Genomic DNA, 24,837 nt, shown 5'->3' on the forward strand with positions numbered 1-24,837 from the left:
ACGTTCTGCTATTAAGTACATTGTAAAAAATGCAAAATTGGTAATTTCTATAAAAAATTAACCGTTGGCTACTCAACTGAAGTTGGGTTGCAATCCATAGTCGACCCATTTTTTTAACCTTTTTTTTATAAAGCAAAATATTTGGTTTTTATAATTTCAAAATTTAATATTCATTTTGAGTTGTCAGTTCTTATCAAAGAGTCATCGATTAAGCATAAAATATTTTATTTAGACAAATGGAAAGGTTGTATGTATTATTATATGCTAACAAAGATGTGACTAATTTTAAACTTATCAAAAAGAGTTCAATGATATTTCAATTGCCTAAGTGAGTTTGGGTTTTCGACTGCAACTATAGCTAAACCTATAAAAGAACAAAATTCATTTAATGTAAAAATGTTTCAAAATTTCATTTCCATAAGTAAATTGTTGTCAAGATTTAATTTCCATAGAAAATTTTGTCAAAATTACATTATTTACTTTACTTTAATTGGCTATGACAGAACATTTGTTCCACTAGTCGAACGTGGAAAAGCGTTTCATTTTATAATCTCTGACACCAAGTTTCGAGGTGTCTCCCACCACTTGATCTCTGCATCGGGTTGTAGCAGTTTGTTGTGTTCTATATTTCGTCTGCTTGATTCTGATGAGTGTCATGACCCAGAAATCTTCCAATCCCATGGCAGCCCGATGTACGCACCGGAATGACCCGATGGAATTCTGCATCGGCAAGGGCTGCCTCCTCAGTACCCGTACACATGCACGTGTACGTGGGCTTTTGTCGTCCCGGTTTGCGTGTACCACCGTGTTTGCCTTCAAAAGACTTTTTCCATTCTGACAACATGACCTAGCCAACGCAACCGTTGTATTTTGATGCGTGTAATTATGCCATAGTCGTCATACAGCTCGTGGTTCCTAAGACGCCTATATTCTTCATTTAGGTAAACTGGTTCATATATTTTACGAAGAATCTTTCTCTCAAATACTCCAAGTACTACCTCATTTGCATTCACGAGTACCCATGCCTAAGGACCATATAACAACACGACAGCCTGTTGTACGCACCGGATTGACCCGATGGAATTCTTCAAGGCAAGGACTGCCATCTCAGTGTATGTGTTCGTCTTTTTTCGTCATTTGAGAGGCACATCCCGGAGTGCCTTCTCCGCATGCTTCTGGTCCGTGCCGGGATTGAGAATAACCCCGGACCCTGGTTCTGTTCGGTTTGCCAGAACCGTCATCGGTCGGTGTCGGTGAGGTGTAACCGATGCATGGAGTGGGTACATTTCTGATCTTGCTCTGGCCTCACTTCACTACGGCAGTATAGTCATACTAAATATGTAGCAAGGTGCTGTGCGAACATAGCCAGCAGTGCGTCACAAGTGTCGTCGTCGTCGAACTATGTGACCCCCGACCTCTCCCGTGTGGTAATATACACAACAGTAGCATCCCAGCCCTAATATTGCCAGGCCAGTGCCGGGAATTGTATCATTTTTGTAGCTAAACTGCAACGGTCTCCGTGGCAAGATGAGTCGGAAGAAAATATTGGTCGCAACGATCCGGGAGGCAAAGCTGACCAACACCTGCAGCTTGCGCGGTTGTCACGGATACAATGTGCTACGTAAGGATCGCTCAAGGAATGGAAGTGGGGGATTGGCCTTCGTGATACACCATTCCGTGCAATATAGACCCATCTCGTCTGGCGCTTGTGACCCTTACATGGAGTGCATGGGGATAGCAGTCAGGTCCGGTACTGCCGAGATAAGCTATACAAGGTGTACATAACTCTGGTTGATGGCTGTGTCCCAATTAATGGCCAAGCTTACAACCCCGACATAAGTGGGTTACTATCTGGCCATAATCGTCCGGTTCTAGGGGACTTTAATGCCCAAGGCCGATTGGGCTGGCTTCATAGAGTATACCAATCGCCGCTTCAGTGAATTGCCACGCCCCTCCTCGGATGTGCTAGTTGCCGAGAGGAAATTCCGAGACATCATTAACGCAGCAGCCGCTTGCTTTATACCAGCCGGTCGAATATCCCAAGTGCAGTCCAAATTCCCGGCGCAGGCAGTGGTACTCGCTGACGAGCGTCATGGGATTCGTTGTATGGACCCCATAAATAAACAGGGTAGTCAACGAACATAAGCATAATTTGTGACTGGAACACTTGGAGCAATGTAACCTAGTCACCGGTGTAGGCAAACTGTGGTCTACTGTTAAGTCACTCTCGAACCCCGGTAGACGGGATGACAGGACCTCAGTCACTTTTGGCGATGTAACCGTGATTGATCCGAAGAGATGCGCCAGGTTGTTCAACCGTCAATTAATTGTGCATCCTGAGAGTGACAGGGCGAGGAGGAGAGCCATTCGCCGTATCCGTGGTCTCCGAGCCGATGAACAGCCATCAATTTACCGTGGGCGAATTTGCGAATGTCATCCGTGGCAACAAATCATCTAAGGCGTTGGGCCCCGACGGAATCTCCACATTGATGTTAAAGAATCTTGATTTACCTGGAGTTGAGTACCTTACTACTGACCTCAACCTGTCTTTGAACACTCTTATATTTCCCTATGTCTGTCATTTCTAAAGTAAATTTTGTCAAAACTTCATTTCTATAGAAAATTTTGTCAAAATTTCATTTCTATAGGAAATTTTGTCAAAATCTCATTTCTATAGGAAATTTTGGCAAAATTTCATTTCTATAGGAAATTTTGTCAAAATTTCATTTCTATGGGAAATTTTGTCAAAATTTCATTTATATAGAAAATTTTGTCAAAATTTCATTTATAGGAAATTTTGTCAAAATTTCATTTCTATAGGAAATTTTGTCAAAATTTCATTTCTATAGGAAATTTTGTCAAAATTTCATTTCTATAGGAAATTTTGTCAAAAATTCATTTCTTAGGAAATTTTGTCAAAATTTCATTTCTATAGAAAATTTTGTCAAAATTTCATTTCTATAGGAAATTTTGTCAAAATTTCATTTCTATAGGAAATTTTGTCAAAATTTCATTTCTATAGGAAATTTTTTCAAAATTCCATTTCTATAGAAAATTATGATTAATTTCATTTCTATAGAAAATTATGATTAATTTTTATAGTAAGTTTTTTCTATAAGAATATTGTCAAATTTAAATTTGATAAAATTGCATTTCTAAATGACATTTTGACAACATTGCATTTCTTTGTTCTAACTCTAAAGTCCATTGCATTGAAATCCGAGAAAGACAATGAAAACCCATTCACTGATAAATGATAAAATTTTAATGCTATATCTTAGGTTGTTTAATAACATTTTTAGTTAATGTTTATTTCCAATAAAATATCTACGAATATCTAGAAATATCAAATATTGCAATATCCAATAAATTTATAAATATATAATTAAATCAACAGTATTATTACAAAAGCATTTAATAAGATTATTTTATGCAATAACCGTATGTTCTTTCATTTAAGTAAATTAAGCAAAAAGTAAAAAAATAAATAAATTAATTAAAAAATTTATTTAAGTAGAATAAAAATAAAATACAATGCATAAAATATCTATATTCGCTTGAGAAAACAAAGAAGCCAGAGTAAAAATGAATAAAAATATATTTTTAAAATTCTTTAAATAATACTCAGATGATAATTTGACACAAGATTCTTTTTTTTTTAAATTACAGAAAACTTATGTCTAAATGTCAACTTTAAACAAAAATATTCTTGACAATTATTTTCAATGGTAAATGTATTAATTTTTGGTCTCAATAAAGAAGAAGGAAGATGTCTTCTAGTTCCTACCGTTGAACCATCCAGATCGCTGTAGAAAGCCCAACAACTTGCAAATGTTCACATCCGCTAAATCAGACAGGTTCTCAAAGAAATTAGAATCTATAGTGGAACTCCTTCTGACTACCAGTGCGGGACACACACAGAAGGTGTTCTGTAGTCTCTTCTTCTTCGATGTCCTCACAGCTTCTGCAAAAGTCGTTACTGGCAATCTTCAGTCTGTCAGCATGTTTTCCGATTAGACAGTGACCTGTCATGACGGACACAATAACTGAGACGTCTGTTCTTGCCAGTGAAAGCAAAGCGGTAGACCTCTTCAAGTCAAGTCTTGATTAGGCCACATAGTTTTGGAATGCTCATAGCCCACTTTTTGTGAGCACCTATCTTTCGTTGTCCTTCGCGTCTGGTCCTGAAAACTTAGCTTACATTTCGCTGGAGGCATACCCACAGATTCCAGTTTCCCCGGAATGTGTAAGGACGTTCCTAGTCTCGAAAGCTCGTCCGCTTTACAATTCCCTCGGATATCTCTGTGGTCCGGCACCCAGAACAGGTGAATTTTGAACTGTTCAGCCATCTTGTTGAGAGATCTGCGACAGTCGAGGGCGGTTGTGTTCAGAAATGTGTTCTCCAGGGATTTAATGGTTGCCTGGCCTGATCTGAGAAGATATTTATGCCAATCATCTTTATGACATTATATCTTAGTCATTCCACCACTTACTTAATTGCAAGACCTTTTCGATATGATCAGTTCTAGATTTTTAGAGTACACCCCAAAGCCCACCTGGTCGTCTAGTTTGGAGCCATGCGTATAGAAATCTATGTAACTTCTACTACCAGGGATATCGTAGTTCCAAACGTTTCTATCAAGAATAGTGGTACAGTACTTTTTAATCCACACTGCCTGGAACATCGGACATTGTATTAAGGATAACACAGTGTCCGTAGCCGCCACATGACCAAAGAGAAAGCTCCCTTAACCTCACCGCAGTGGTCGCAGCAATTTGTTTACCCACAATATCCACAGGCATTATATGTAGCATTACATTCAGTGCATCAGATGGAGTCGTCCTCTGTGCGGCTGTGATGCACAAACAAGCTATCCTTTGGATCCGGTTGAGTATTCAGCAGTAGGTGGACTTTTGAAGCGCCACAACACCATATAGCATTATAGGTCTGACAACTGCAGTATATACCCATGCATGACACGCGGTCTCAACACCCAACTTTAGTCAATGGCTTTCGTGCAGGTGTATAGGGCAAGAGTGGCCTTTCTTTCCCCTTTCCAAAATGTCGGATTTGAGGTTCAATTTCCTGTCCAGCGTACCACCCAGGTATTTTGCGTTTTCTGTAAATGGAACATTCTCTCCTGCCAAGGAGACAGGTTCCACTGTAGGCAACTTGTATCTCCTGCTGAAAAGAACTACTTCTGTCTTGCACAGATTTATACTTAATCTAAATCTGAACCGATTTTTTCCAAAATCAAAAACATTCGCCCTTGCGTCACAAAGTGTCATGTGCAAAATTTAGTGACAAGTGGACAATAAATTAGACCTGTACCTTAATTACAAGGATACATGGACCCACAAACAGACATGGCAATATCGAATCAGTAATTGTGAGTATTTGTGAGTCGATCGGCATTCTTATCAATGGGTCTAGCTCTTCTCCTTCTTAGCGTTGCAAACACAAACTTAACAAGTAAAAGCATACAAAGTTCGGCCGGGCCGAATCTTATATACTCTCCACCATGGGACGCATTTGTTCGAGTTCTATTCCCGGTATCTCTTTTAAGGTAATCAAATGTTAAAAGAAAATAATTGCTATGCTATTGGAGCTGTATCAATTTACGATCCGATTCGGACCATAATTGAATTGAATGTTGGAGACCATAGTAGAATTCATTGTGTAAAATTTCAGCCAATTCGAATAAGAATTGCGCCCTTTAGTGACTCAAGAAGTCAGGATTCAAGATCGGTTTATATGGCAGCTATATCAAGTTATGGACCGATTTTAACCATATTTGGCACATTTGTTGGAAGTCATACCTAACCAATATATGCAAATTTTCAGCCAAATCAGATAAGAATTGGGCCCTCTAGCGGCTCAAGAATTCAAGATTCAAGATCGGTTTATATAGCAGCTATATCAAGTTATGGACCGATTTAAACCATACTTGGCACAGTTGTTGGTAGTGATAACGAAACACTTCATGCAAAAGTTCAGCCAAATCGGATACGAATTACGTCCTGTAGAGGATCAAGAAGTCAAGACCCCAGATTGGTTTATATGATAGCTATATATCAGTTTATGGTCCGATTTCAACCATATTTGGCAGAGTTGTTAGAATTCATAACAAAACATGAGTCATGCTAAGTTTCAGCCAAATCGGATAGGAATTGAGCCTTCTAGTGGCTCAAGAAATCAAGATCCAAGATCGGTATATATGGCAGCTATATCAAAACATGGACTGATATGGCTCATTAACAATGCCAACCGACCTACACTAATAAGAAGTATATGTGCAAAACTTCAAGCGGTTAGCTTCACTCCTTCAAAAGTTAGCGTCCTTTCGACAGACAGACGAACGGACGGACATGGCTAGATCGACTTAAAATGTTACGACGATCAAGAATATATATACCTTGTTGGGTCTTAGGAGAATATTTCGAGGAGTTACAATCAGAATCACGAAATTAGTATACCCCCATCCTTTGGTGGAGGGTACAAAAGGCTCGAAAACATGCGAATTGTTCGAAAAATTCGCAGAGCTTGAAAAGGTACTAAATCGCTCTCGGGGTTACTACGGTACCAATCGTGTGGGAAAGTGTTTTGCTAGCCCATAAATCAAACCGAACCGTCGTTTTTTCGGGATGCATCGGTAGGCATATGGCCGTTCTTTACCCTGTGCTTGTTTACGTATCCATTTAGCCATAACTCACAAAAAATCATCCTTAATATATTTTTACAATATGGAGTCACTGCCTACCGGCCCCTTAACACGGCAATCGACACTTGTTTGGTATACATCTCGTTGGTTGATACATTTAATGTGGATTGAATAGTCGATATGTAATGCATATTGCCTTAAATTTAGGTATTTACTGAAAAATATAAACGAATGTATGGCTTTGTTTTCCGTTCAGCTCAAAGAGCTAACATTTTTCTAAGTGTTCTTGGGCATTTTCTTTGTAAAGCGCTTGTGTACATAAACAAAACAAAATAATAAAAGAAAATAACAACCGAATTTCATAATAAACAAAATATTCGCAAAACGAGGTGAGCGGTGTAAAGTAAAATACAAAAGTGAGAAATCCAAAACGTTCTTTGTTTGGCGGAAATAAAAAGCAAAACAAAATAAGAGCCAACTTGCTGCCCGGAATGAGAGCGGCAGAGAGAGAGAGAGTGAGATATCTTGGCCCCACACACAGAAGAAGAAGAAGAGAGCAAAAACAACAACCGCAAAAAAGTCTATACACTACAAAAACAACACACAAACTTAGATGTGCTCACACAAAATTGCTGTGGCGGTTGGCTGCGGTGGCCAACTAAATACGTACCATATGACAGTGACAGTCAGTAATTTTTCGATATTGGAACGCATTACACGGCGTTGTTCTGAAGCGTGAATAGAAGTGGTGTTCTTTCTGTAATGGTTAGTTAGTCTTGTTGGTGGTGCTTGAATTGGAAGTTAATGGAAATTAAAAATATTTTAAAGAAAAAATAAAATACAGTATTTAATTGCAAGCATATCGTTGTATGTGCACAACAACTACAAAGAAAAAAACAAATGAAAATAAACCAAAAATAAGATACTTTTGTATCTGTTTGTTGGTGCTGGTCATCGGCGTCAAACGTTTCAAAAAAAAAGGCAAAAAAGTTACAAAGTTTTACCACCCCTGATTTGTGCAAAAATTTAACAAAACAAAAGTTGATTCCTGTATTGCCGTCATCGCCAAATTGAGGGGCCATTTGCAGTTTTCGTTGTTGCATACACACTCTGTGAACAAATTTTTGAAGAAATCCTCCTCTATATTTACAAAGTACATACAATGGAAAATGTGCATAAATTGTTATGTGTCTTGAATAACAAAAAATGTGAAATCAATTGAAAATGAAATGTTTGCGTGTGACGATTTAAATAAAAATGTACATATTTCCTTTCTTGAATTCTTTGTGGTATATTTTAACATGGATTAAGACTTTTTTCTTTTTGTTAAGAAACAACCACCATATCAAAGGGGAGAAGTAAAATAAGAAACCCAATGCAGCGTTTATGGCGAACTCCCCCTCCCCCATTCATTATGTCATGTTCGGTGTGTGTGTGTGTTCGCTTCCTTCTATTGTGTAGTGAGTGCTGTTGGCAATTTTGTCTTTCGTTTCACCTCTCTGGCTTTTTGTGGAACATACGACCAACCATTGTTTTTTTTACATATGAAAACAACTTAAAGAATAATATACCATGTAAGGCCAAGTTAAAGGGGGAAAATAGTAAAATCTCCATGAAAAACTCCGGGGATTAACAAAATTTTGCTTTTGTCTCATAGGTGTGAGTTTGACACTTGAACGTGATTGGGAATTAAATCAAGAATCAAGAAGATAAGGAAAACCATAAATTTTCACTGTTTAGGGTTATTTTGCACTCCCTTTTGACACCGCACTCAATGAAATTTATTATTCAAAACAGCAAACATTTTTGCTAAAACAACAGTTTTTGTTTGCTTAAAAAGGTTAAGCAGACATTACTGCTGTTACAGCAAACATAGTACTGCTGTTTTAGCAAACATTTCGTACTGCTATATCAGCTAACAAAGCCTGCTGTTTTAAATGCAAAAATATTGAAACAAAAAAATCTGCTGAAATGAAAAATTGTTTTGCATATTACTGAGAGGAATTTACCTGATCAACATATCCTTGTACACAAAGCCATTGCGGTCATTGGTATGAAGGTGGCGAAAAGTCTCTCGTCAATTTTATTGTTCAGCTAGTGCCCACATTGTCGTGGCTACCGGCTTTATAGCTCATTTTTGTTTATATCGCTATTATATGGAAAAAAGCCGTATGGAATGTAAACAGCTACTTAGACAAACATCTCTATTTGCCTACTGGTAAATATATCTGGCAGCCAACATTTTTATATCCACCACCGTAGGATAGGGGATATATTTATTTAGTCATTACGTTTGCTATATAGACCGATTTTCCGATTAAAAGGGACTTCATGCTGAAATTTTAAACAGGGAGTAGTTTTAGACCTCCCGACATCTGACCCCAATATGGTTCAGATCGGACTATATTTAGATATAGCTGCCATATAAACCGATCTGCCGATAAAGGGTCTGAAGCCCATAAAATCTTTATTTATTGCCCAATTTCGCTGAAATTTAAAACAGTTGGTTATTTTAAGCCCGACATCTGACCTAAGTATGGTTTAAATCGGACTATATTTAGATATAGCTGCCACATAGACCGATCTCGCGATAAAGGGTCTGAAGCCCATAAAAGCTTTATTTTTTATCCGATTTCGCTGAAATCTAAAACAGTGAGTAGTTGTAGGTCTACCAACATCTTAACCAAATATGGTTCAGATCGGACAATATTTAGATATAGCTGCCATATAGACCGATCTCCCGATAAATGGTTTGAAGTCCATAAAAACCCTATTTATTACCCGATTTCACTAAAATTTAAAACAGTGGGTCTTTTAGGTCTCCCGCCATCCGACTCAAATATGGTAAAAATAGCACTGTATCCAGATATAGCTGTCATATAGACCCATATGCCGGTTAAGCGTCCGAAGCTCATAAAAGCTTTATTTATTAACCGATTTTGTTGAAATTTTGAATACAAAATTCATCAGTGACTTATATTTTTATGACCACTCAATGTCCGTGCCGAATTTGGGTGCATAAGTTATCCAATTTTCATCGGATTGTGACGAAAGGGGGTTTACATATATACCCGGGGTGGTGGGTATCCAAAGATCGGTCTGGCCGAACTTAATGCCTTTTTTCTGGTTTATTTTTATTCCCTTTACCATATGATAGGGGTATACCAATTTCGTCATTCTGTTTGTAACTCATTCAACAATAAATGCGCCTTTTATGGGCCCAATACCTTTAATCGTGAGATCGGACTATATGGCTGCTATACCCAAATCTGGACCAATCTGGATCAAATTGCAGAAAGATGTCGAGTGGCCTCACACAACTCACTGTCCCAAATTTCACTTTTATGGCCTTACATAACTCATTATCCAAAATTTTGGCAAAATTGCGTCTTTTATGGACCCAAAACCTGAAATCGAGAGATCGGTTTATATGGCAGCTATATCCAAATCTAGACCCGTCGGGGCTAAATTAAAGAAGGATATCGACTGGCCTAACACAACTCACTGTCCCAAATTTAAGCAAAACCGGATAATAAATGTGGCTTTTATAGGCCTAAGATCCTAAATTGGCGAATCGGTCTATGTGGGGCTATATCACGATATAGTCCGATAAAGCCCGTCTTCGAACTTAACCTGCTTATGGACAAAAAAAGAATCTGTGCAAAGTTTCAGCTCAACATCTCTCAATAGACAGACGGACGGACATGGCTAGATCGTCTTAGATTTTTACGACGATCAAGAATATATATACTTTATAGGGTCGGAAATGGATATTTCGATGTGTTGCAAACGGAATGACAAAATGAATATACCACCATTCTTCGGTGGTGGGTATAAAAACGAAATTTGGGGTATAAAAACCTTTTCAGTTAATCAGTATTTTCAGTTATACGATATTTAACTTGAGCGATGTCAATTGCATTGAATAACACCAAAAGTATATGGTTCTTCCCATCAAGTTTCTCTTAAGCGGTTATTTTCATCGTATTACAGTTATGCGTTTTCGACTGTATTTTAAATAGTACCACTTCAGAGGGAATTTAAACAGACAAACGAACTGATTAATAAACGCTATTGATACTACCGATGATATACTGTCTACAAAACTGCATCAGTTATTCGCTGTTGCTTCTTCCTTTATTCATCACATTTTTCTGTTTAGGTTAATGTTTTTGTTTCTCTGGCCGATGTGGTACATAATCATATTTGAATACTTTCTGTTCTATGGAAATACACCCCTATGTCTGACTATCAAATTCATCTATAAGTACGTAAACACTCATAGAGAGATATGTGAATATACACCTGCTATTATCATCCCTTGCTGCAGGATATTGTTTTGATAACAAATCACAACTGATTCAACAGTTTATTAATCATAGCTACATACACACATGCACATACCTGATTAAGGCAATCTCACCATTGCACAGTGGTCACTGCCTCTTGGTAGGTTAGGCATCTCAAAAGTATACATGTGATTAATTCATTCTAACTGTACTCTTGAAGAATAAAACCAGAAGAGAGAAGATGTAATTACTTGGTTTTCGACGTGAGTTAAGTGCAAAAGCGATGTGACAACAAAATATTAATAAAAAATATAATTACAAATTTTATTGACAAAATCTCTAATGAATATTGAAAAGTACAGTAGGACAAGGATAGCACAGTGTCCGTAGCCGCCACATGAATAAAGACAAAGCACCTTAGCCTCACGGCAGTGGTCGAAGTTATTTGTCTATCCACAATGTCCAGAGGCATTGGATTTAGCATTAAATTTATTGCATCAGATGGTGTCGTCCTCACTGCGGCTGTGATGCAAAAGCAAGCCATCTTTTAGATCCGGTTGAGTAGGTGGACTTTTGAAGCGCTGTCCACCAGACCATAACACCATACAGCATTATAGGTCTGACAACTGCAGTATACACAAAATGCATGACGCGTGGTCTAAACCCTCAACTTATGCCAATGGCTCTCTTGCAGGTGTATAGGACAAGAGTTCCCTTTCTTAAACTTTCCAAAATGTTGGATTTGAAGTTCAATTTCCTGTCCAGCAAAATACCCAGTTATTTTGCGCTTTCTGTAAATGGAACATTCTCTCCACCCAGGAAGACAGGTTCCACTGTAGGCAACTTGTAACTCCTGGTGAAAAGAACTACTTCTGCCTTACACGAATTTATACATAGACAACTAACGTTAGCCCCCTTTGCTGTTGCACGTAGAGCTTCCTGAAGTATATCTCCTAGAGTGAAAACTTTCCCCTAACCTCAATTCCCACGTCATCAGCTTTTGCGAACACTTTTACACCGTTTTCTTCCAGAGGCAATAAAAGATTGTTAATGGCTATATTCCAAAGTAGAGGGACAGTACACCTCCTCTGCTGACCCATCTTTCTAGATCCACTGATCCCCAAGCCTGTCGTAAAGCATCTTTTTGTAAGCAAGTTATTAATAAACTTTCTTACGATAGAGTTGGTGCCTAGAAACTCCAACTACTTCATGATTGATGTCTGTTTTATATTTTTGAAAGCACCTTTAATGTCAAGAAATGCTACCATTGTATATTCCTTGACAGCGAGAGAAGCCTCTATATAGCCGACTAGGTCGTGTAGGGCTGTTTCAGTGGATTTGCCTTACTATATGCATGCTGCTGCCGCGACAGGCGATCTCCAGGAATCTTTGCCCTAAGATATATTTCTATCAACCTCGCAAAAGTTTTCAGCATAAAGGATGACAGATTAATAGCACGAAAATCCTTCGCCTTTGCGTGGTAAGGTTTGCCTGCTTTCGGAATGAAAATGACCTTCGTGACCCTCCATCCCACCCGTATATATGACGTGCTGATACAAGCAGAGTATATCTCCCTAAGCCAAGGAACCAGTCTATCAGACACAGCTTCTAATTCAACCGATGATACATGATCAGGGCATCAAATTCAGGCAAAACGTATAAAAATTACGCCCTCCAAGGGCTCAACTCGGGAGATCGGTTTTTATAGGACTTACTTACTTCACTTTAATTGGCTTTGACAGAACATAGAATAGCGATCCAAGCGCTATTCTTTAGATATAGGACCTATATCTAAATATGGTCTGATATGAACCACCTTTAACTCAGATATTGGGGAGCCTACTTCAACTCACCGTTCCAAATTTCAGCGAAATCGGGTAATAAATGCGGCAATTATGGGCTAAAGACTCAAAATCGGCAGATCGGTCTATATGGCAGCTATATCGAAATATAGTCCGATTTTGACCATATTCGGTTCGAACTTCGTTACGAATGATTCAAGTAATTGTTTCAAATTTTATTGAAATCGGGTTATAAATGCGGCTTTTTATGTATTTTTGGCCGCTCTTTCCAAACAAGTCCGACCATAGTGCAATGTAAACGATATACTCGTACCTTGAAGCTAATACTTGTATTGTTTTTGTAATGGCACACAAGTTAATATACTACACGGCTCATGGCAGGGCATTGAAAGAAATAACATTTCAGACTATTTTGATAAGGTTTGAAGAGAGAGATAGTGAGGGTGAAGGTGATGGCTTTAATAATGCTTTATTAATATGCAGAGTTTAGCATGTACGCTTGTGACGCTGAATGCCTTGGTCCGAATCCTGGTGAGAACATCCGAAAAAAATGTTCAGCTGTTGTTATCCCTTCCTATTGCTGGTGAGATTTGTGAGGTATTAAGTCATGTAAAAACTTCTCCCCTAAGAGGTGTCGCACTGCGGCACCACTTTCGGACTCGTCAATAAAAAGGTGGTCCCTTATCATTGAGCTTAAATGTGAATCGGAGAAGTTTGCCTCTGTTGCTTAATGGAGTGTTCATTGGCTAAATTTGCCTTTGTCTTACACTTTAATGGTCTTTTGTAGTACGATCCCTTTCAAAATTTCCCACAGACCTAGTCCAATGTCAGTTTATCGATTTAAAAAGTCAATATGGGTATGCTGGACTTTTAACAATTTGATACATTCATGCTACATTCAGTGTATACGGGCAGTAATGCTTCTCTCGACACCCCGTTTTTACTTGCGGTTTTGTCATTCTTCAGTCCCTAACCATGAAATCATTGGTTATAAAAAAAGAATTATTTGATTATATTATTATGGTATTTTAATTTTTGGCTTTATACATTTCTTTTGTTCTTTATTTGTGGTGTAGCTTTTTTTTATAAATTTGTTTTCTGTCTGCATCACTGACAATAGCGAAGCCGCCGTTGAATAATAACAAAAAGAAATATCCATAGAAGGCAAAGGCAAATAAACTTAAATTTGAATAAGAAATACAGCAAAAATAAGTCAACTTGTGGATATGGACAGACAAAAAGAAACGAAACAAGTAAAAGTGCGCTCTGTTCGGCCGGGCCGAATCTTATATACCCTTCACCATAGATCGTATTTGTCAAGTTCTTTGCCCGTTATTTCCTTTTAGGCAAACAAAGGATAATGGATAAGAATTGCTTTGCTATTGGAGCTATATCAGGTTATGGACTGATTCGGACCATACTTGGTTTCGATGTTAAAGACTGTTAGGAGAAGTCATTGTGCAAAAGTTCAGCCAAACCGGATAAGAATTTCGCCCTTTTACTGGCTGAAGAATTCTAAATTCGAGATCGCTTTATATGGAAGCTATATCAGGTTATGAACCGATTTAGACCATACCTGTAGTAGTTGTTGGATGTCAAATCAAAACACTTCTCGCTAAAATTTAGTCGAATTGGATAACAAATGCGCCATCTAGCTGCTCAAACAAAAATCCGACATCTTAATACCGTCAAACCTGGCCGGCTGTTAACAGCTGTTTGCGCGAGACCACCTTTTTAAATCCGCCTTGCACTAATAGGAAGAATTTGTGCAAAATTTCAAGCGCCTAGAAATGTTGAAGTCGTTTTACAAAATTTCATCCATTTCATTTCACCCTAATGAGTCTTAAACATTATAAAAAGGAAATCGGTTTATTGGGAGCTATACAGGGGCCGAATTACCGTATACGTGAAAGGGTAAAATCGTTCGAAATCTCTCTATTGTGAATGATGTATCTCATTATTGAAAGGGAATTTTGCGATGATTTGGCACCAGGTTACGAACCGATTTAGATCACAGTTTTTGGAAGTCATAACAAAACCCCTCATGCAAAATTTCAGCCAAATCAGATAAGAATTGCGCCCTCTAATGGCTCAACAAGTCAAGATCCGTAAACAGTTTATATGGGAGCTATGTCAGGTTATGAACCGATTTTGACCATACTTAGCACTGTTGTTATTTCATGCGAAATTTCAGACAAATTGTATATTTTTTGCGCCCTCTAGAGGCTCAAGAAGTAAACCGGGAGATCGATTTATGTGGGAGCTATATGAAGTTATAAACCGTTTTAGACTATTCTCGACGTAGTTGTTGGAAGTCAAATCAAAAAATCTTGCAAAATTTCACCCGAATCGGATAATAAATGCGCCCTCTAGCGGCTCAAGAAGTTAAGATCCGACCTACGCTTATAAGAAGTATTCATGCACAATTTCAAGCCACTAGCTTTATTTCTTCGCAAGTTAGGGTGCTTTCGACAGACGGACGGACGTATGGACACGGCTAAATCGATTTAGAATGTCAAGACGATCTAGAATATATACACTTTGTTGAGTCTCATATCAATATTTCGATGTGTTACAAACGAAACGGCAAAATTAGTATACTCCCATTCTAAATATATTGAAGGGTATAAAAAACAACACGCCATTTATTTATTTTGTTGACACTTAAGTAGTATTTAAAACTTTCTAATTGGAATGCGAAAGAAACAAAAACAAAAATAAAACACAGCGCAAATACAAAAGCACCACTAAATATCCGCAAATATAATTTAAAGGAAATATATAAAAGAGGTCAGTCCAAAGAACCTAAAGAGAGACGCTTAAATTGTTTCGTATGTTAATGTGTTTTTTAAATGCTATTAGCTTAGACCTCTGATATCAATAAAAGCAGTTCAATACTTTGTTAAATGCTATTCAAGGACCTCTTATAATCCGGACAAAAATACCCCCAGCACTGTGCTCCTATAGACCCGGAAGGAAGCATGTGCTTGATCGTTTCTTATTCATCTAGACAACTTTTATGCAGGATATATATGCTTGCCGCTTTATGGCCTGATGTGCTGTGCTCAGTTCACTTCCATTTAAGTACTCAGATATAATTCTGTGGAAATGTAACAAAACTCCACAACTTGAGTTTTATCATATAGCTACAGAAATACTTACATACCCCTTAAAATATTTTGTTTATAAATTGACGCAAATTTTAAGAGCAAAATAGTTTTACTTACTTACTTTACTTTAATTGGCTATGACAGAAAGTTTTTTCCACTAGCCGAACGTAGAATAGCGTTCCAAGCGCCTTGATCTTCTGCGCTCATTTTATAATCTCTGACACCAAGTTTTGAGGTGTCTCCCGCCACTTGATCTTTCCATCGGGCTTTTGGTCATCCCGGTTTGCGTGTACCACTGTGTTTGCCTTCAAAAGACTTCTTTGCTGGATCATCTTCATCCATTCTGACAACATGACCTAGCCAACGTAGCCGTTGTATTTTGATATGTGTAACTATGCTATCGATGTCATACAGGTCGTGGTTCATACGACGCCTATATTCTCCATTAACACAAACTGGTCCATATATTTTACGAAGAATCTTTCTCCCAAGTACGCCAAGCAATGCCTTATCTGCTTTAACAAGTACCCATGCTTCAGAACCATATACCAACACGGGTAGTATCAGTGTCTTGTATAGTGTAATCTTCGCCTGTCGAGAGGTGGACTTGTATCTAAACTGCTTACTTAATCCAAAGTAGCATCTGTTTGCCAGTATTATTCTTCGCTTTATCTCAAAACTGGTGTCATTCGTTTTAGTTATGGCGGTGCCGAGGTAGATAAAGCTACTGACTATCTCAAGGTTGTCGCTCCCAACTTTCTCCATTTTCTTTATCTGCTCGGTTGCGCAAGGCTTTTTGGGAGTTGAAACCATCCATTTCGTCTTATCTGCCTTACTGCCAGACCAATTTCCAGTGACTCTCGTTCGATTCTTTCAAAGGCTGCAGTTACTACTTCCGGTGACCGACCTATGATGTCGATGTCGTCGGCGTAGGCGAGTAGCATGTGTTCTCTTGTAATTAGTGTGCCATACCTATTCACATCTACATCTTGTATATTCTTCTCCAACAGGCTGTCTCCTTGTCTGAAACCTCGTTTGGTATTAAATGGTTCGGAGAGATTCTTTGCTATTCTTACTGAGGAACGCGTATCAGCAAGTGTCATCCTGCAGAGTCTTATCAATTTTGCAGGGATACCAAACTCGGAAATGGCTTGAAATACCTTTGAATATAAAAGAGTATCGAAGGCGACTTTGTAGTCAACAAAGAGATGGTAGGTGTTGAATTGTCCTTCTCGGTTGTTTTCCAGGGTTTGGAGCATTGGGAATATAAGATAGAGGGTGGATTTACCAGGTCTAAAGCCGCATTGATAGGGCCTCTCTCTCATAGACTTTATGTTTTAATCTTTCATGCAGTACGCTCGATAGTATCTTGTATGCGATGGGGAGTAGACTTTTTCTTTGTAGTTCTCAAATTCGTCTTGTCTCCTTTCTTGTGTACGGGACATAGTATGCTGAGGTTCCAATCGTCGGGTATGAGTTCTTCTAGCCAGATTTCGCAGATAAGCTGATGCATACGCCTTATCAGCATGTCGCCTCCGTTCTTAAATAGTTCAGCGGGTGACCCGTCGTCTCCTCCTGCCTTGTTGTTCTTTAGACGGGTCACTGCTACTTGGACCTCATTCTGAATAGCAGGTAAACCTTCTATACCATCATCAGGGATTGGTTCTGCGGTATCCTCTTCGCCGCGAACGTCGGATACTAGCAGTTGGGTAAAATGTTCTTTCCATATCCTCAGCATGTTATCTGTGTCAGTTAGCAGATTTCCTTCTTAGTCTTTACTGGAGGATGTGCCTACACCAAAGCTATCGGTTTGATGTTTAATTCTTTGGTAGAATTTCCGGACTTCATTCTGACTCCTGTACATCTCAATTCGCTCGCACTCAAGTGCAGGTGCACGTACAATTTGACAATCGCTCAAAAACGACTCGTGTCAATTAGAGTGAAGAAATATTGAAAAAAATACAATCGTGGTGCTTCAAAATACGTTTAAACGTTCATTCGTTTTGCGCTTCTTTTGTTTGATCACAAAATTATTTCATTTTGTTCTTGGATTTATCCAGCTTAGAGCAATTGTTTTTTTTTTTTTGCTTCTATTTCAAATAGAAAAGCAAAATAACAAAAACCGTTCAAAGAGTTTCAGCTATGTGATATATTAACTGTATTGAGGCCGGGATGCAATAATAGCGATTTCGCCCTTTGTAAGATGGCTCATCAGATTGCTATGCCCCAAATGATTACAATGCTTCCACCTATTCACTAATTAGTGAGCAATGCAATGTATTTGAAGGGCATGCTTCTACCATTGCATTGTTCACTTATTAGTGAGTAGATGGAAGCATGTAATCTTTTGGTGGCATAGTAATCTGGTGAGCCCTGTGGCAAAGGGCGCAAGGCACAAACCGTTAAACAAGGGATCTCTTGTTTAAAATTGAGTCTTTATGAAATCAACTGTTAACATTTATTACAGATATGTTTGCTGAAACAACAAACAATGTAATTAATGGTTGTCACTTCAGTCGTTATATGTATTTAATGTTTTAATTGATCTGGTAGTTAAAACAGTAGATTGTGTGATTTAAAATTACAAATCGAAATGTTTGCTGAAAATCAATTTTTATAAACATCTCAATGTTGATAAATATTTTCCCTTTTGAATCTTTCCCGGGGCTTCTGCTAAATATATCCTTTGTTTTCATACAAAATATTGTATTGCCTACCCTCACAACATACACATCTCAATTTTGGCATTCCACTCTTGCTCTATTCTTGCACACTTTCACTCTGTTTTGCTATTTATATATTAAGGCTCTCTTTCCTTTTTGTTTAAGGTACTTTTTCGCAACCTTACTCTATAATTTTCTCATATTCCCAGGCATAGGCTCAGAGTGGCATACTACCTACTCTCAGTGTTATTGCTTTCAGCAAAGCACATTTATTCGCTCTTTCTCTCTTCCTTTTTAGGTTATCCTTGTATGTTTTTTTTTCTAGACCATTCATTCATGTATTCATTCATACCAACTATTTCAGCTGTTTTTCTCTGGGGTTTCCTTCCTGTACATGTTTCAGTGTTTGTGGTTATTTTGAATGTTGTTGTTGTTATTGTTTAGATTGAAATCACTACAACAATAATAGAGAGGCATAATAATGTGTCGTCCTCCAAACACATGTTTGCAAGGATAAAATCATTATGGGCTTTTAAAATTCATCAACTTTAACCTTTAAAGATTGAAAACAGGCAAAATTAAAGGAGAAAAAAAAGACAACCAACTTAGTTGTGTGGGGAGAAGAATTCTTTGGGGTATGTTAGAATTTTGATTAATTTTTTAAAAATGTGTTAATGGGAAGGGTAAAATATTAATTAATGAGGAATAATATTATATTGGAATATTAGTTTATCCCAAGGTTAAGGGTTTATCCACATAAAAGCGATTATTGATGATGATTTTGTATGATATGGTTTGCGTAATTTAAGTGCAATATGTTGGATGTTGGTTTTAAAGGGTCTTAAGTTGCATTGATAAATGAAAATTGATCCATGAACATTCCAAATTACGTTAGTTAAGGTTAGGTTAGGTTTAAGTGGCAGTCTGCCATCAGACTCACTTAGACGTTTTCGACCATTGTGATACCATGTGGCAACCTTCAGCCTGTCAGCATGTGTTCCGATTAGACAGTGACCTGTCATGACGGACACATTGACTGAGACGTCTGTTCTTGTCAATGACAGCAAAGCAGTAGACCTCTTCAAGTCTAGATTAGGCCACATAGTTATGGAATACTCACAGCCCCCTCTTTGTGACCATCTATCATTCGTTCCCCTTCGGGCCCCGTTGATCGCCGAAGGCAATTAGTCTGTATCGACCTCGATACTAGCCTGCATCGTCACAAACTGGACGAAACCCAAGAAATTCAGCAAGGACATCGGAGTATACTGATGACAGTCCATTGACTATCCCAATCCAATTATTCCTAGGTATGCAGCCCTGTTCTTCTCCCTTGTCGACAACTGCCATCCCCAAACTGTCCCTAGTGACATTAGCAAAGGTTCTTGGACCCATCTTACTGTTGTTCGCCCTAGTTCTTTTAGGCATGGAATGCCCTCCAGGTTACCGCAGCCTTTAGGCTAACTAGGCGGTGCAGTTTCCGAATCTAGACGTGTAGTCTTTGGAGTAGCCTGTGCAGCGAATTCCCGAGCACAATTTAGGGAATCTCTCTCCCTATCAGAGAGAGTCTTAGGATCACTCGTACCAAGCCTCTCAATAAACCTGAGAGCGATGCGTTTTCTATTATTTCAACATCTCAAAGAGCGTGTTGGTTTATCGGGGAAGACCGATGGCCTAAGCTAATTATAGGCATGCGGAGAAGGAATAGGTTCGGCCTTGTCCTTAAGACTCGAACCGGGTGTCTTCGTCAAAAGCCCAGTCGTCTGACGCCTATAGGAGCCTGGAGCAGCCGCTCCACCAGTCGAGGTTTCAGTAGTAGACAACATGCTACAGCATGATACCACCACCGTAGCTGTTGGGTGTTTGGAGTCCATTCTAAGCCTACTCCCGAGCTCTAGATCTGCCGCTCCACTGGAAACAGACGCAGATCATCAACCGCCTAATGGATACGTCTTTCGCAGCTATCCTTGAGTGGCTTAAATTTTTCTTCCAAAAAACAAAAATGACCTATGACGAGTTACAGGAAAATTCTTGCGGAGTGAAATAACAATACTCCACTTCACTCAATGGTAAAAAAATAATAAAAAATAATGTGGGGTGCTCTACATTAAATTGTTTGTGATTAATTCGACTTATATTTGTCCTTAATTTTGGAATAATCATTATAAGTTAAACATTAATAAAAATAATAGAGGCCGCAATAAACACTTACATTTGTGCGTCTTTTGGCATTCGAAAAAAGTATTTATAAAGAAAATAACTGTTTCTCGATAGCAACAGACCAATCCAAAGTGATTTTCGAACGAGCGATAGTCGATATCGATTCTCTTGATTCGAAAAATGTGCAATTCGGTTGAAGAATCGGATGCCGTGATTAGGCTAGAGCTGGCAAACTATCCCTCGATATTTTTGATAGTTTAATAATAAATATCGATAGTATCGATACTATCGTTATTTTCCCATCTCCTATATTTCAAACGAAAATGACATGTATGTTCAAATCGGATAAGAATTACGCCCTCTAGTGGCTCAAGAAGTCAAGATTCAAAATCGGTTTATATGGCTGCTATGCCAGGTTATGGATCGATTTGAACCATACTTAGCGCAGTATTTGGAAGTTATAACACGTCATGCTAAATTTCAGCCAAATCGGATAGTAATTGCGCCCCCTAAAGGCTCAAGATGTCAAGACCCCAGGTTTATAGGACAACCACACTTAGCATAGTTGTTGTAAACCATAACAAAACACCTCATGCAAAATGTCAGCCAAATCGGAAAAGAAATGCGCCCTCTAGTGTCTCAAGAAGTCAAGACCCAAGACCCGGTTAATATGGCAGCTATATCAAAACATGGACCGACATGACCAATTTAGAATCCCAACCAAGCGAGAATTTCGAGCGCCCAGCTTTACTCCTTCGAAAGTTAACGTGCTTTCGACAAACAGACGGATGGACGGGCATGGCTATATCGACTTAAAATGTCATGACGATCAAGAATATATATACTTTATGGTGTCTTAGACGAATATTTGGAGGAGTTACAAACAAAATGACGAAATTAGTATACCTCCATCCTATGGTGGAGTGTATAAAAATCAGGAGATCGATTTATATAGAAGCAATATCAATGCACAGACCAAATAAAACCAAGATTAATAAAGTCTGTTGGAAGTCACTAGAGAAATCATTTGAGAAATGTTTAGCCTAATCGGATGAAAATTGAGCCCTCTATAGGCGCAACGCATCTTAGGACACATTTAATGTCGCATCGCTTATTATACCCACCACTATAGTATGGGGGTATACTAATCTAGTCATTCCATTTGTGACACCTCGAAATATTGTTCAAGGACCCCATAAAGTATATATATTCTTGATCGTCTCGATATTCTGAACTAGCCATGTCCGTCCGTCCGTCTGTCGAAATCACAATAGCGGCCGAACGCGTATTGATTTAGGTCGTTGGGGATTGCAAATGGGCCATATCGGTTCAGATTTGCATATAGTTCCCATATAAACCGATCTCCCGATTTCACTTCTTAAGCCCATGGAAGCCACAATTTTTGTCCGATTTGGCTGAAATTTTGCGACGGAGTACCGCCAAAATTGGCCAAGTGCCAAGTACGGTCCAAATTGGTCTACAACCTGATATAGCTCCCATAAAAACCGATCTCCCGATTTGAGTTCTGAGCGCCTGGAAGCCACAATTTTTGTCCGATTTGGCTGAAATTTTGTACATGGTGTTCTGTTATGACTTCAAACAACTGTGTTAAGTGCGGTTCAAATCGGTCAAGAACATGATATAGCTCCCGTATAAACCGATCTCCCCATTTGACTTCTTGAGCTCTTACCAGCCACGATTTTTATCCTATTTGGCTGACATTTTGCATGTAGTGTTCTGTTATAACTCTGGACAACTGCGCCAAGTACGGTTTAACTCGGTCTATAATTAGATAAAGCTCCCATATTTTAGCAGAATCCATGGTGGTGGGCTCCCAAAATTCGGCTCGGCCGAACTTAGCACGCTTTTATTTGCAAAAAATTTAACTTTTCCTATAGCATCCATCGGAAAAACATCAATCGATCTTTATATCATCGATATTTTGCCAGCTCTAGATTAGGCCCCTGGATAAATTACCAGTGCAGGTTTATGTAGAACATCTGTTGTCATGAGTGCCGTTATTCGTTTTTCACAAATAAGTGTGGCCACTTGCAGATATGCCTCTATTGTGAATAATAAAATAAATTATTTATACAATTGTGTGCACAAAACTTAATAAATTTTATTTCACTGCTTTGCCCAAACAAGCATTGCAAATTTTAATTTGAAATTTTACATAATTCTCACTTTTTGCCTCGTATTGTTTTGATAGGTTGGCAAATGGCGTTACCACTTCGTGGCAAACGAACAGAATTGCACTGGAAACTATTTTTATACCCTCCACCATGGGATGGGGGTATACTAATTTCGTCATTCTGTCTGTAACACCTCGAAATTTGCGTCTGAGACCCCATAAAGTATATATATTCTTGATCGTCATGCCATTTTAAGTCGATCTAACTTTCGAAGGAGTAAAGCTAGCCGCTTGAAATTTTGCACAAATACGTTTTATTAGTGTAGGTCGGTTGGAATTGTAAAAGGGCCAAATCGGTCCATGTTTTGAAATAGCTGCCATATAAACCAATCTGGGATCTTGACTTCTTGAGCTTCTAGAGAGCGCAATTCTTTTCCGCTTTTGACTGGAATTTTGAACTTGGTGTTTTGGTATTACTTCCTAAGTATGATACAAATCGGTCCATGTTCTGATATAGCTGTCACATAAACCCGTCTTGGGTCTTGACTTCTTGAGCCTCTAGAGGGCGCAATTCTTGTCCGATTTGACTGAAATTTTGCACGTAGTGTTTTGGTATCACTTTTAACAACTGTGTTTAGTATGATTCAAATCGATCCATAATTTGGTTTAGCTGTCATATAAACCGATCATGGATCTTGACTTCATGAGCCAATAGAGCGCCCAATTCTCACCCGATTTGGCTGAAATTTCGCATGAGGTGTTTTTTTTATAACTTCCAATAACTGGTAGGTCAATAACTAAGTATGGCGTAAATCGCTACATAACCTGATATAGCTGTCATATAAACCGATCTGGGATCTTGAGCCTCTAGAGTGCGCAATTCTCATCCGATTTGGGAAAAAAATTGTATAACGGCTTCTCTCATGACCTTCAACATACGTGTCTAATATGGTCTGAATCGATCAATAGCTTGATACAGCTGCCATATAAACCGATCTTCCGATTTTGCTTCTTGAGCCCCTAAAAGGCAAAATTCTTATTCGATTTGGCTGAAATATTACACAATGACTTCTACAATGTTCAGCATCCATTCATGATCCGAATCGGACTATAACTTGATATAGCTCCTATAGCCTAATAGTTCTTATTCAATATTCTTTGTTTGCCTAAAAAGAGATACTGCGCATAGAACTCGACAAATGCGATCCATGGTGGAGGGTATATAAGATTCGGCCCGGCCGAACTTAGCACGCTCCTACTTGTTGCGTTTTATTTTTGCCCTTTACAGCTTGTCTATCCTATAATAGATATCTATTGGGTTGCCCAAAAAGTAATTGCGGATTTTTCATATATTCGGCGTTGACAAATTTTTTCACAGCTTGTGACTCTGTAATTGCATTCTTTCTTCTGTCAGTTATCAGCTGTTACTTCTAGCTTGCTTTAGAAAAAAAGTATAAAAAAAGTATATTTGATTAAAGTTCATTCTAAGTTTTTATAAAAAAGCATTTACTTTCTTTTAAAAAATCCGCAATTACTTTTTGGGCAACCCAATATAATACACAGCAAGTATTAGGCTTAGAGTGATAGAGGGAGAGAGAGAGAATGTTACATTAAACCAAAAATTTTATTTAATATGTTAAATGTTACAACTTTAAGTAAAAAATTTCCGCATTTATTACGAATATGGTTTATTCCTTCTCAACGCACTAAAGCCAAATGAGAATTTACAAAAATTCAAGGCAATTTCAAGATTTTATGATGCTTGACCAATAAATAGAAAGAACAAGTAAAAGCGTGCTAAGTTCGGCCGGGCCGAATCTTATATACCCTCCACCATGGATCGCATTTGTCGAGTTGTTTTCCCGGCATCTCTTCTTAGGCTAAAAAGGATATAAGAAAAGAGTTGCTCTGCTATTAAAACGATATCAAGGGGGGCTCACGAAGTAAAATAGGGAGAACGATTTATATGGGATCTGTATCGGGCTAGAGACCGATTCAGAACATAATAAACACGTTT

At 38.3% G+C, this 24,837-nt stretch overlaps 1 protein-coding gene across 2 annotated transcripts in view; it reads left to right on the forward strand.

Moving 5' to 3' along the window:
* Window positions 1-7,322: 7,322 nt before the first annotated feature.
* Window positions 7,323-24,837, forward strand: part of LOC106095128 (uncharacterized) — a 72,089-nt gene continuing 54,574 nt past the window's right edge. The window contains exon 1 of one of the 2 annotated variants that reach the window (XM_059366729.1): window positions 7,323-7,427. The gene's annotated coding sequence lies outside the window, so the exon portion shown is untranslated. Of the gene's footprint in view, window positions 7,428-7,468; window positions 7,816-24,837 lie in introns of those variants that run through there. The other variant, XM_059366731.1, reaches the window with a different exon arrangement.

The sequence above is a fragment of the Stomoxys calcitrans genome, chromosome 4 (genome assembly GCF_963082655.1).
Source record: "Stomoxys calcitrans chromosome 4, idStoCalc2.1, whole genome shotgun sequence".
Taxonomy (NCBI): domain Eukaryota; kingdom Metazoa; phylum Arthropoda; class Insecta; order Diptera; family Muscidae; genus Stomoxys; species Stomoxys calcitrans.